The sequence below is a fragment of the Lepidochelys olivacea genome, assembly GCF_965140295.1.
Source record: "Lepidochelys olivacea isolate rLepOli2 genome assembly, chromosome: 2".
Lineage (NCBI taxonomy): Eukaryota > Metazoa > Chordata > Testudines > Cheloniidae > Lepidochelys > Lepidochelys olivacea.
Window position 1 is genome coordinate 247,974,166 of NC_140412.1, and position 14,885 is coordinate 247,989,050.

General features: G+C 44.2%; 1 protein-coding gene across 1 annotated transcript in view; it reads right to left on the minus strand.

Moving 5' to 3' along the window:
- The window catches only part of WDR37 (WD repeat domain 37), a 68,144-nt gene extending 58,657 nt beyond the window's left edge, over positions 1-9,487 (minus strand). The window contains exon 1 of the mRNA XM_084620365.1: positions 9,299-9,487. The gene's annotated coding sequence lies outside the window, so the exon portion shown is untranslated. The remainder of the gene's footprint in view (positions 1-9,298) is intronic.
- Between the last annotated feature and the right edge of the window lie 5,398 nt (positions 9,488-14,885).

A 14,885-nucleotide genomic window follows, 5' to 3' on the forward strand; every position in this document is an offset into this window, starting at 1 on the left:
TCTTTCTCATGCATCAGCACAACCACAAGACTCATGCACTACTCTGGAGACAGTTCACATGCACACTCTTCCCCAGCACTTGCATGGAAGTGTTTACTAGTACAGCAGCAGCAAAGCTGACATTGAATAGGCAGCAGGCAAGCATGTGCATAGAGAGGGAGGGAAGGAGGGAGGGGAAATAGAAGGGACCAGCTTAAGTACATTCAGAGTTGTTGCTCTTGTGCCCACCATAAAAACCTTTAGTAAAGGAGCAAAAAAACAACAAAAACCCCGATAATTAAAGATTATTTTTTAAATTTAAATAGTATATGTTGGTTTTAGATTTGTTTAAACAATTAGCTAATTCAAACTGTCAAGTTGACAATATCCCTTTAAATATCCATATGAAAACATTTTCAAAATTGTAAAAATGATTTTTTAGTCAAAAAGGTAAACATGTGATCACAATATAAGCTACATTTTCTATGATGTAGGCTTTACAAAAAATGTCTTTGGCAATATGATCCTACAGCATAAAACAATAAAGGTGCTCATTACTGGCAGTTACCTGGATGCCCCTTATTAGATAATGCTTTCAAACAGTTAAAGTTACCTGTCCAGAGTATCAGTGTCATGTTACATATCCTATGAAAACCATATTAAATATTGATTAGTAAACAGCACATAAACCGAAGTCTTTCACATCTTTAGCAACTAAAACATGCCAGACTTAAAAAAATAACCGCACGTCAATACTAAGCACCATATTTGACCCAAACATGGAGAAAGACTTAAAATTGTCATGTTATATAGTTAGTCTGATTAGTCAAGTATATTGGCTTTTCTTCCTGCTGATTCAGGAAGTGGTATCAATGGTTTCTGTAAAGAGCCATACCCATCTCTCCTCTGCTGACAGAGCTACCTGGCTGAAGAGCCAGCATGGGTCAATGATCCACTTGCCTCCTGAACCCTGGTTCCAAACCAAACGGAACTTCTCAAAGCTAATTCTTAGTGTAAAAGGGGGACAGCTGATCAGGAATAAACAAACAATCTGTACAGCAGCAGGATCTAATACTGCAATATTGTTAAACAGCATTCTAGAATGCTGATACAGATGTACTATAGAATCAGCACAATGAATATCTATACTCATTCTGCCAAGAAGCTTCGGACAGCTCAAGTGTTACAATAAATGCCTGGATAGTATTTTCTCCCACAGTGATTTCTCAAAGCCTTGACTTAATAAAGATGTGTGTCCAACTCATTTGCTACCAATCAGCACAAGCAGGGACAAACGATGTACTCTGGAGAATAGCCTAGTTGTGAATAATCACCTATTCTTACAATGCCATATTATTCATATATTTCAATTATCCTTTTTTGATACAACTAATAAACATTTTAAAATGTGAGAAAGTAAAGCCCTATCACCTACCGTTCTGTGATAAAAGTTACCATATATTGACTCAATTATAGTATTTTGTTAGAGTTGGAATAGATTTGTGTAACATATTATTGTTGTGCTTTATTGGACTATGATGATGAAGCAGCAGTCACTAATTCAAATTAAGGTGCAAACTAGTATTAGACTTCCATTCTTTTCAGAAAGGCACTTACTGCAACAATCAACCTACTCTGCTTGCATGTTTCTTCCCTGTTGTTCGCTGTTCAGGAGTTGAACAAGTTGTGTAATGCAAGGAAAGAATGCAAGGGGCAAGCTTGTTGCTGCAAGCCAGAGAGGAAATCCGTTTTAGGCAGTGTCAGAGTGCCGATGGAATGACTAAATCACTGCAGCTCCTTTTTTGTTCTTTCAAAAAAACAAAAAAGAGTTGGGAAAAAACATGGAGGTGCTCAGGGAGAATGAAGAGTTTGCAGCAAGATCTCTTTTACCTCAGAACGAAGTTCATTTTCCTCATTCCCTGCTCAATTTTGTTAAATTCTATCTATATTGATATTGAATACTTTAGAGGGAGATTTTCAAAAGCAAATAAGGAATGTAGTAGTCCCATTACCTTTTGCTCCTAAATCCCTTACGTACTTTTGAATATCTCCCTATCAAACATTAAGTTTCAGAATAACAACTACCTATTTTAGTGTGCAGTACATAATGAAGTAGATCTGAAAGTTTCTTATTGTTGAACAGGAGGATAATCGCGAAAATGAAGTCCGATTAAACAGGCTGATTTCAAACACTTTTAAGTCATTGTTTTCCCACAGGTCATGTTTGAAAATAAGAGTGATTAATTATTTTTTGGCAAGCCTTTCATTGTATGTGACTGATTTTGAAATTAACAAAAATTTTTAATTGAATTCCTAGCTTATGCAGTTATGTTCTCAGTGTCCATATAGCTCCAGAAATTAGTAGGAACACAACGGTTCCATTTTGAGGTACTCTGTGAACACTTTATTTTCGGGTACATTGACAACTCGCAACTCCCTCATGAATTCAGTGGGAGTTCCAAGCGTTCAGCAGATTTGAAAGTCAGGCCAACTGGCTTTTTAAGATAAAAGAATAGTTGTTTCTTCTAAATCAATACACATTTAAACATTATACCATATTAGATATAGTAGCAATGCTAAAGCGAAGGATAATCATTGTAAGGATGATCAAATATTTAATCTGACACTTATTACAAGGCTAATTTAGTTTCAACATACATTGTAGCATATTATCATTTAGAAAACAAAATTATAGACTGCAACACAGGCACTATCAATTTCAACATTACATACACAATACATTCATTTAATTATGGCATAACTAACATTGCAGTTTTCTTTAAAAACCAGACAGTGAAAGTGTAAGCCCTCAGTAGCTATTGTGACAACATATTTACTTGCTATATCAAACTACTACGTTTTTTCAGTATTCTGTTACTTTTAGAAGGGTCAGAAAGGAGAAAGGAACCTCTCCAGGGATGGTAACTGAACTTCCCATTTGGCCAGCTGACACATTACTCTGTTAAATGCCATGGCTGGAAAAGTTAACTAGGCAGCTACTAGCCAGAGGACTCAGCCAACTAGACAAGGGCCAATGTGAAAGACAGTAAGAGAACCCACTAGTGAAGTTCAAGAGCAATGTACTGGTGAAAAGCCCAGCCCTCATTCCCATGTTCTGAAGAGGCAGTAAATACTGCCCCAGATCCATCTCAGGGCTCCATCTTTCATTAGCCTATCTGAAATCTGTTATCCAACAACAATTATGTGGATCCCATCTTCATAGTATCCAAGTGCTAGATAATTATATGGAAGGTAGGGAATTATTATCTCTATTTCACAGATGGAGAACTGACACAAATGGTAGATGAAATTATTTGCCCAAGGTCACACACAGCAAGTCTATGACTGCGCTAGGAACTGAAAGCAGGTCTCTTGAGACTCCATCTAATGCTCTACCTCACATGATATCGACTCAGTGCCTCCCACTGTAAAGCAAAGTGACACCATCCTTTTAAATGTATGAATTTATTCTCTCTCAAGGGATTATTTTTCACCTGGAATAGTAATACGGAAGTGTTGAAGACTTTTTTAAAAAATATGGTCTCACAGTGCAGTGTCTAGCCTCTGACAACAGCTAGACCTAGAAAATGTAAAATTTTGATATATTGAAGGTGGACAAGTCTCTAAATCTACCCAGTAGACAAATTCATAGCACATCTTTATTGCTTCAATTTAACACACAGAAATAAAGCTCACCTCTCTAGGTACAACACTGGCTATCCAACAGCACACTAGTTCATATTAATGATATTTTCACAGTGACCTGATAACTTTATGCAAGACTTTTGAAGGAACAACTTTTCTTCAGTGAATCGCTGCCTGATATTACAGTAAGGTATGTAAGTGGCCTCCATGTTATTTCAACAGATTTTAATTCCTTAGAAAGATACAAAACTACCTCCCTCCAAACAATTCTGGATGTCTCAAATTCATGCATCACAATGCAAATCTAACAGTAGGGTACAGTCTTCTTGTAAATCAAATGGAAAAGGGCTTTTTTTTTTTATGGCTACAGCTATCTGATCATCAAGAAGCAATGAGGAACCCAGGTGAACACAAAGACTATGAGTATTTGAGGAACTATTATTCTTATCGGGTAGAACTTAGGCATCTCATTCATGGGCCAGGACCTCACTGTGTTAGTGTAGCGGGGTGGTCACCCCTCTCCGGCCCTGAAGGGGTTAAAGCAGCCCTGGAGAGGGCTGTGGCTGGGAACAGCTAGGCTGATTGGGGGAAGTAGCCATAGCTGGGGCCACACCCCTATCAGGCCACAGCTGGCCCTATAAGAGGGCTGAGGTCCGGGAACTGTAAAGAGTCTCACCCTAGCCCTGTAGTGGGAAGGGCTAGCTGCCTGGGAACAAGGTACCTAAAGCCAGAGCACTGCTGGGGAAGGGCAAAGGGAGCTGGGGAGCTCCAGCCTGGTAAACCTGCAGGCCTTGGTAAAGGCCCAGAAAGGTACTGGGGCTGCAGAGGGGGAGCCTGGGAATAGGCAGAGGCAGCTGGTCCTAACCCCTTGCCAACCATGAGTAGCCATTACACTGCAGTCTGCCACAGTGAGCAGGGGTTAGGTGATGACTGGCAGTAGCCACTGAGGCAAGGTGGGTTGAGAGGGTTGGGAGATCCCCTGGGAGGGGAGACCCAGAGTGTGGGGATACTGCTGGGGCAGAACCCTGAGGAAAAGGGCACCAGGGTCCAGTGGCAGGTGAGACACTGGCCAGGAGGAGGCGCCGCACCGGTGAGTCATCGCCCCACTACAGTTAGGTACTGGATAAACAGTATCTGGGTGTTGAAAACACTCAGTAGCTAAATTTCTATTATGCTCTTAAAATTTAATTTTTAAAAATAGACTAATCCCTAACAGCAATAAACCTCTTGTGTGTACCTTACTTAGCTATTGGATAACTGTTTAACCAATAAAAAAACAGTTAACAAAAAACACATAACAAGGACTCTCTAAGGGTAATACTTCTCAGTAAGATCACTCAGGTACTAGCAAGAATAATCCAACATTTGTACAACACCTTGTCTCAAAGCATTTGTAAGTGCACTAACTTATCCACTATACACAACAAAAACTCAAACGCTATTCAAATGGCACACACAAACACTGCAATGTCCAATCCTCCCAACTTCAAACATTAAGTGAAACTCTAAAACTGGTCAAACATAACCCAGAGAACATCCAAACTGAGCACTGCTCTTTAAATTACAAAAAGATTGTCGACTCAACACCACATTATGTAGCATCTGTCAATGAATCAGGAATAGACAACAATGACCAGTGGTTACTGGAAAAACCCCTAGCATACTGTGAGTCTCTCCTGACAAATGCTTGATAAGGTGGCCTAGTGGATAGAGCACTAGAGTGGGACTTAGAACACCAGGGTTCTACTCCCAACTCTGCCATTGACTTGCTGGGAGACCTTGGACAAGTCAATATACCTCTCTGTGCCTCAGTTTTCCCATCTGACACTTACCTCCTTTACAAAGGATGAAAAGACTATTTCTGTATTATTACAATGATCCAAGGATTCTGTCATTTTTACACTTTGGCAAGCTATGCAAGTATTACCATGTGAATAAAGGTTTTAGAGTGGTAGCCGTCTTAGTCTGCATCAGCAAAAAAAACAAGGAGTACTTGTGGCACACTAGAGACTAACATTTATTTGGGCATAAGCTTTCACGGGCTAAAACCCACTTTATAGGATGCATGCAGTGGAAAATACAGTAGGAAGATATATATATATATATATTATATATACACATACACACACAGAACATGAAAACATACCAACTGCAACGAGACTAATCAATTAAGGTAGGCTATTATCAGCAGGAGGAAAAAAACGTTTGTAGCGATAATCAGGATGGCCCATTTAAAACAGTTGACGAGAAGGTGTGAGTAACAGGAGGGGGAAAATTAATACAGGGAAGTAGTTTTTACTTTTTGTAATGACCCATCCACTCCCAGTCTTTATTCGAGACTAATTTAATGGTGTCCAGTTTGCAAATTAATTCCAGTTCTGCAGTTTCTCGTTGGAGTCTGTTCTCGAAGTTTTTTTTGTTGAAGAACTACCACTTTTAGGTCTGTAATTGAGCGACTGGGGAGGTTGAAGTGTTCTCTGACCGGTTTTTGAATGTTATAATTCTTGACATGTGGTTTGTGTCCATTTATTCTTTCGCGTAGAGATTGTCTGGTTTGGCCAATGTACATGGCAGAGGGGCATTGCTAGAACATGATGGCATATCACATTGGTAGATGTGCAGGTGAACGAGCCTCTTATGGTGTGGCTGATGTGATGAGGTCCTATGATGGTGTCCCTTGAATAGATATGTGGACAGAGTTGGCAACGGGCTTTGTTGCAAGGATAGGTTCCTGGGTTAGCATTTTTGTTGGGTGGTTGCTGGTGAGTATTTGCTTCAGGTTGGGGGGCTGTCTGTAAGCAAGGACTGGCCTGTCTCTCAAGCTCTGAGAGAGTGAGGGATCATCCTTCAGGATAGGTTACTACTGTTACTCACACCTTCTTGTCAACTGTTTGAAAAGGCCCATCCTGATTATCACTACAAACTTTTTTTCCTCCTGCTGATAATAGCCTACCTTAATTGATTAGTCTCGTTGCAGTTGGTATAGCAACACCCATTTTTTCATGTTCTCTGTGTGTGTGTGTGTGTGTGTGTGAGAGTGAGATATATAATCTTCCTACTGTATTTTTCACTGCATGCATCCGATGAAGTGGGTTTTAGCCCACAAAAGCTTATGCCCAAATAAATGTTAGTCTCTAAGGTGCCACAAGTACTCCTTGTTTTTCATGTGAATAAAGTATTCTGTTCCAAACCAACCACTTCATCTCATGTTCAAGAAAACAGTTTCAGTATACACAATCTATTTAAGCAAACTAAGTTTTAAAATGAAGTGCATTAGGCCACTTCTCCACTGGGAAAGTATATTATAGTAGACAGCACTAATATGTTTTACTTAACATGATAAATAATTTAGTAACTAGTCGGGGAGAAAGTAAAGGGGTACAGGCCGGTATGGCGTACGGGTAAAAGGTAGCCGCCAGTACCACCCGTATCTCTGACTTTAAAGCGCTGCCACAGCAGCTCTTTAAGAACTCTGCTTAAAACGCTGCCGCGGCAGCACTTTAACATGGCTGCCCTTTTTGCGCCCCCCCTCCCCGCCACTGGCTGCCCTGCCAGATCCCTACCAGAAGGGCTGCCAATGGGGAGGCGCAAAAGGGGCAGCGAAGTTAAAGCACTGCCCCTTTTGCCCCCCTGCTGCCGACAGTGTGGGAGTGGGGGAAGAAGTAGCTGCCCCAGGGCTGTGATTTAAAAGGACCTGGGGCTCCTGTGGGCCAGTGAGCACAGATGGACTGGCTGGGGAATGCTGACCCCCCCCCCCCCCACCCTCGCCCCTTCCGGGAGGAGAGGGCAGCACAACCCCATACCGGTAAGAGCTGCATTTTACTTTCCCCCTGTAACTCGTATAGACATGGACAAGTGATCTTTAAGAACATATTAGCTGGCATGCTTAACACTAATCTCTAGGGTTAACTACAACCAGCTAACATGTTTTTAAACAACTGTCCTCGTCCACATAAAGGACAAAGTTACATTTAATGTTTAAGACACAAAGGGCTGGTCTATACTCAAACTGGAACCAGAGTAACTTAATCAGTTTTAACTCACAGTTTTAGTGCAAATCTACATATGGATAATTATTTCAGATTAAGAGTTTCCTATTTCAGTTTAATTTAAATTGGTTAAAAAAAATTTAAGTTAGATCGGAATAGGACATTATTTGAAATAAGACTTCACACAGACTTTTACTGAAAAAACTTTAAATTTGTGAATTAAAAGTGATTTAATTTGGTTCTAGTTTGTACACAAGCCTCTCATTAAAAGAGTTCCTAATGTGATGCATTTACCTAAACAAGCTGTAGAAAAGCACACAAAACAACAGAAGAGTGAGTGCAGTTTGGAAGCTGCCTAAAACTAAGTATGTTACTGATGAAACCAAGTTTCTATCATGCAAACATCATAAAAGGTACTAATTTTTTCTAAACCCACTTGATATATATAAATGAAGTGAGATTTTGCTGCGATGAAGGAATATTTTTAACACCACACATTTATGTTTCCCTGAAAGGTTTACTCAGTGGAGTTGAAATAAATTCAAAGGAGCTATGCCAGTTCATTAGCTAAACCTTCCATGAAACAGGGTTACTGACAAGAACGTATTAAAATGATGACTACAATTAAGTGTCAACTTTCGAATTTCCTAGCATTTCCAATTTATCAAAGCTAAGAGAGGTAAAAGTTTTTGCTCCAAACACAACATTAGGGATACAATAACTGCATTAATTCCTGAGATACAACACTTACTCTAGTCTTTATATAAAGACTTTCTATCTCCTAATTTTAGGAAGGAAATGAAACCCCACCTTTCCTTTCACTGAAGAGTGTAAACGTGCTGATAACTCCTGGAAATTCATTGTGAAGCTTTCAAAGCTCAATTTATAAACACAGTTAAAAGATCTTTGTCACTTGTGGAAGAGCAATGATTTGCCTGGGTCCATAAAGTTTCTCCTCATGCCACTGCTGTACTGTATGCTAACTGAGCAGGGGCAGCACTTGACGCGATCTGTGCATGTGGAGTCTGTTAACGGTCATTTAACTCACAGAGGAAAATATAATAACGGAACTTCTTCAACGCAACTCGCCCCTCGCGGACCGGGCGTGTGACCAGCGCTCAGCCCTGAGCAAGGGGAAAGGGGGAGGCTATTTCTGCCGCGGCTCAGGGCAACAATTGTAAAATCAAATAGTCGCGGACAGTGAGGAGCTGACAGGGCACGGCCAGGGTCCATCGGCAGCACGCGGGAAACCCCTCTCGTCGCAGCATTTGGGGACCCTGGCAACGTCCCTCACCCGCGGCTCAGAGCACCTGTGCCGCCCTAGCTGTGCCCCCCAACAACGTCCCCCCCCCCCGGCTACGGCGCGCTCTCGCGCCGCCCCTCACCCACAGCCGGGGCCCGCTCAGACCCCTCCCCACCGTCACCCCGACCCCCGAGGGGGGGAAAGGAAGCAGCCCCCCCCTCCATCGCCGCAGAGGAATGGCGAGGGCCCCACCCCACCGGGAGAGAAGGAACGGTGTCCCGGGGAAAGGAAGCCGGCCCGGCGGGGAGGGGAAGGGAGGAACTGCTCTAAGATCCTCCCCCACCGGCCGCCTCGCCCGTCCCGACTCCGGGGGCAGCCTCCTCGGGCGCGAAAATGGCGGAGGGTCTGGGACCGGGCCGGGAGACGAGGCCCCGGCACTCACCTGTCACCAACGGCCAGGGCCGAGTCCCAAGTGAGCGCCGCGGAGGACCCGGGACAAGCGGGCGGGGCCGGGGCCTAGCGCGGAGGGGGGACGGGACACGCAGAAACAGGCGACAGCTGGTCCGAAGCGTCTCTGCACTAAGCAGCACCAAGAACCCGCTCGCAGGAGAAACCCGCCAACATCCGGCTCCCAGCGGAAGCGCCGCCTGCACCATAGAGAAGGGGGGGGGCTGCGCAGAGCGTAGCTTGCGGGCAGCCCGGGGGCGGAGCAAAGGCCATGGGCCCTTGGGCGGGGCGGGCCGAGGGCCGCCCAGCATAGGTCACTGGGCAGGAACCTGGCATCAGGAATCAGGCCTTTCAAAAAGCGGTGGGAGAGCACTTCAACCTGCCTGGCCGCTCAGTAACAGATTTAAGGGGGGCAATTTTGCAACAGAAAAGCTTCAAAAACAGACTCCAATGAGAAACTGCTGAGCTTGAATTAATATGCAAACTAGATACCATTAACTTGGGTTTGAATGGAGACTGGGAGTGGCTGGGTCATTACACATATTGAATCTATTTCCCCATGTGAAGTATCCTCACACCTTCTTGTCAAGTGTCTAAATCCCTGGTCTTGATTATCACTACAAAATTTTTTTTCTCCTGCTAATAATAGCTCATCTTAATTAATTAGCCTCTCACAGTTTGTATGGCAACTTCCACCTTGTCTCTATGTATGTATATATATACATATATCTTCTTCTTATATGTTCAATTCTATGCAACCAATAAAGAGGGCTGTAGCCCACAAAAGCTTATGATGTAATACATTTGTTAGGGTATGTCTATACTATGAAATTAGGTCAAATTTATAGAAGTCGGTTTTGTAGAAAGCGGTTTGTAAAGTTGATTGTGTGTGTCCCCACACAAGTGCTCTAAGTGTATGTAGTCGGCGGAGTGTGTGCACAGTACCGAGGCAAACGACTTCCGGAGCGTTGCACTGTGGGTGGCTAGCCCACAGTTCCCGCAGTCTCCGCCACCCATTTGAATTCTGGGTAGAAATCCCAGTGCCTGATGGGGCTAAAACATTGTCACGGGTGGTTCTGGGTACATATAGTCAGGCCCCCGTTCCCTGCCTCCCTCCGTGAAAGCAAGGGCAGACGATCGTTTTGTGCGTTTTTTCTTGAGTTACCTGTGCAGATGCCATACCATGGTAAGCATGGAGCCCACTCAGCTAACCGTCACCGTATATATCCTGGGTGCTGGCAGACGTGGTACTGCATTGCTACACAGCAGCAAATTGCCTTTTGGCAGCAGACAGTGCAGTATGACTGGTAGCCGTCATCGATGTAGTCCTGGGTGCTCTTTTAATCGGGCGCCTGGGCAAACATGGGAGTGACTCAGCCAAGTCTATCTACCATAACACTCTCCCTTCCAAAGTTTAGGGGACATAAGAGACCATCAGCACAACTAATAGTTGTCAGAGGCTGTGGACAAGTTGGAAGTATGAGTTTGTGAAGGTCAGGAAAGAGAGAGGGGGCTCAAAAAAGGCAGAAGTGGAAGCCTGAGTTTGGGAGATAGTAGGAGAGGTTGTAGAAGGGGCATGAGGGGTTGAGAATAGGGATTGAGAGAGGTGTGAGCAGAGAGCCCAAAGAAGATGAACTTGGGGTAGGGGCTGTGGGAATAGTGGAGGTGGTCTGGGAACCTGGCTAAGAGTCAGGAGTAACCCAGCTGAGGGGAAAGGAACTAAAAGTATGGGGCTGACACTGTTTTGAGAAGAAGCATCATAGGGCAGCAGGGGTGCTGGGAACAGGTGACAAGAGAAGTAAGGGGTGACACTAAGAGCCCCTCACTGCCAACTGGCAGTGGACCCACTATACCACCATGGCCAAACTTACTGACCCTCTGAGCCGCATAAGATAATCTTCAGAAGTTCGAGAGCTGCAAGACATGCACAACCTTTACATTTAAAATGAACATCCTACTTACTGCATCACAGCTAATTATTGCTAGAGCTAGAAGCCTTGAGAGTCTCCATCCTGATCATAAGTCTTTGGAAATCTGGTTGATACAGTATCAAGGCTCAGTCAGATGTTGATTTGTAAGGACTGCACGATGTTTCAATTTTACTAACTTCGTCACAGAGTGCACCAATACACAGCAGTATGTTGTGTCAAATGGAAATGAGTCACACACTAGTCTTCTTGATTTGAGAATACTTCGTTCCTGGCACTTGCTTCCAGGACTCAATTGTAGACTGAGTATGCATCATCTTTAAAGCCTGGTCTTCCTGGAGTTTCAATAGTTCCATTTCTACAGTAGATGGTTCTGTAACCATGGTTTTGGGAATTGGACAGCCATCATTGATCACATCAACCATGAATGAGTTTGCAAGAAAAGGCGAAGCAGGATCTCAGCTTCTACAAGTCTTCAAACCTGGCCTGAAAGTCATCAAGCAGTCCTTGTACTTTAGCTCTGTATTCCTCAAGTTTGTGATCTTCTACTTTGATTTCAGGGAATGTGTTTACCCTACTCTTGAGATGGGGAAAGTGGTTGCAGTCTCTTGATGCTATATCTCCTTGCAGAAGCTTTAACTTGTTCTGAAAGCTGAAGACTGTCTGAGTAAGGTCAGAAATAATCTTATCCTTCCCTTGGAATTCCAAATTGAGAGTTTGCAGATGCTGCATAATATCAGTGAAAAATATCAGATCCTGCATCCATTGCTCATCTTTTAGTTGTGGATCGGATTTTTTCATTTTCTTCAAGGAAAGCACCTATATGCTCCAACAATTCCACAAACCTATTTAAGATATTGCTGGTTAATAACCACCTCAAAATACAATACAAAGAGAGGTCATTAGGTTTGTCTTCAAGATCCAACTCTTAAATAAAACTTTTGAACTGTCAATGATTCTTCCCATTCGAGTGGATGAAATTTCTAGGACTATTTTCATACTTGAAGTATCTGCCTGTGAGATGTTCATAATGGGTGATGCAATGACCAGAGAAATTCCAGAAATTTGGGATCGCTTTTCAAGAGTCTGATAAGGCCTACTTTTTTCCCCCACCACTGCAGGTGCTCCATCTGTTGCAACACTGACAAGTTTATCCAGTGGTACATGAGCATTTGTCAATGTTTTGCCAAGTGCGTTCTTTATTCAACATCACAAGTTGTTTCTTTTAGCACCACTAAGTCCAACATTTCTTCTTTCATAATTACATCTGTGGAAACATAGTGAACAAATGTCACTGGTTGTGGTTTATCTTGAATATCTGTGGATTCATCAACAGCTAGGCTGAATGCTAGAGAATTCTTTAGATCGTTTTGCATGTTCCTTGCAACACCACTACTAATCTGGGAGATCCGCCTCTTTGTAATGTGACACGAAATTGGAATTTGCCATATTAGTTGAAGTTTTGTGTAACTTGGATCTAAAATTGCAACCACTTCTGCAATATTCTTCTTAACAAATTCTCCATCACAATATGGACATTTAGCACGAATGATATTCAGTGCCATAACAAAACTAGCTTCAGTCATTGTGTCAGCTTCCTTACTGAATGCAGAAAGTAGTGTCTGTTGATTGTTGAGGCATATTTTAATGTGGTTAGCTTATTTTTCCTTAATTCTGATCCAGGACGGTACTTAGACGAAAAGTTATTGTGAGTTGTTTCGTAGTGACATTTCAAGTTGCTCGCTTTGTCGTGAGAGAGTGATGCATTGCAGATTAGGCACAGGGGTTTGCCACCTTTACTAGTGAATGCAAAATCTTCCTCCCATTCTGGCTGAAAACTCAGTTTTCTTCTTCATACTTGCGTTTCTTACAGTTTGAAGATGTCATTGTCATCCACGAAATTAATGTAGTGTCCCTAAACCTCAGCGCCCCCCCGCAGGGCTGAAGCCATGAGCGCTGGCTCGCCTTACTGCGGAGAAAGCACCAAGTCTTGGCACCCCCTTCCCACTGCGGGGCTGGAACCACAAATGCTGGCTCATCCCTCTCTCTCAGGGGGAACCCCCAAGGCTTGGCACCCCTTCTCACTGCTAGGCTGAAGCCGTGAACGCTGGCTCATCCCACCCACAGGGTGAAGCCCCAAGCTCCACGAGCCTCAGCTCACCTGTCAAAGAGCCGCATGCAGCTCGTGAGCCATGGTTTGTTACTCGTATCAGGCCTGACACACTCACTACCCCACCGTCGTTGTCATATGTACATAAAAGGAATTTTGTAAAGTATTATATGTAAACTGGTGATACACTGGTTCTGAAAATTATTGCATGGTGTATGTACAGATTGTGTACAGTTGTGTGTGTGTGTACTGGAAATACATTCTTAAATGTGTTTGGGAGGCAGTGCATACATCTAGCCTGCCCTAGATAGAAGAAAGTGCATGTACCTGTCTGACTACCTCTGCATGTAATCAAGCCAAACAAAGCCATAAAGCTAACAAGCGGCCAAGATGACATGCTGGCCACTTCCGGGAGTGGCGTGGGGCCAGGGCAGGTAGGGAACCTGCCTTAGCCCAGCTGCACACCACTGCCACCCCAGAGCCGCTCGAGGTAAGCAGCGCTGGGCTGGAGCCCACACCCCAAACCACTCTGTACCCCAATCCCCTGCCCTGAGTCCCTTCCTGCACCCCCTCCCACACCGCAACCCCCCACCCCAGCCCTACATTCATGGCCCTGCATACAATTTCCCCACTCAGATGGGGCCCTTGGGCCAAAAAGTTTGCCCACCCCTGGCTTAAGAGTTAGGGGTTTTGGTAGGGGAGCCCAGCTCTGGCCCAGGGCCTTGTGAGATTTGAAAGGACTGAAACCCAGGAACACCTTAAGGATGCCCTCCCTAGGCACTTCCTACTACCCCTCTATTGTCCAAAGTTTAGTCTGCAGCAAGGAGGTGTGAAGCGGGTCTGTTCACTGCTGGGTGCAGCCTCATGGCCAGGCTTGGCATGGGAGCACTCCTTCTCAGGGTTGCAGCTTCCTCCTCCTGTGACTTGGCCCTCTGGCCCAGTCAGTTCCAAGTCTCTCCCCGTCAAGGTAGTCCCTAAACAACACAAGGGGAATTAACACAAACAGAGTTCATACTAGAGAGAAGAGGAAGTGCCTCCCTCTCAGGGTGTACCTGAAACAGATCCTCTAGTCTCTCAGGGAGGGACCTTTGAGCAGCTACTGATGGGCAAGAGCCTGCCTTCTCATAACAGTTACAGGTCTACTCTCTGCCATGGTCTACCATAAGTGAGCTGTTCTGCTCCCTTTTAACTCCTCTCCCAGTCTGGGCATCTCTTGCAGGTTGGACGGGGCTGGCTGAGTCCAGAGCAGTTCCTTAACCCCTTGTTGCCTGTGTGGGATTTGTAAACCCCATCACACTGTCATGTTAATGGCATTCAGCTACTGGCAACAGGCATGCTGCTTATTGACAACTTTGTGGAAAAAAGGCCCTGGCCACAGACAGGTTTGCGGGGCTGCAGCTAGGGAAGAAAGTGCTGGGATGTGCACAGTACCTCTCCCTGTGCTCTTAAGCTGCATCCTGCTGTCAGGCTCAGCACGTTCCACAGCTACCTTCCCTGCTGCAGTCCCACTAACCTGCCTGCTTCTGGGACCCACCACCCTCACA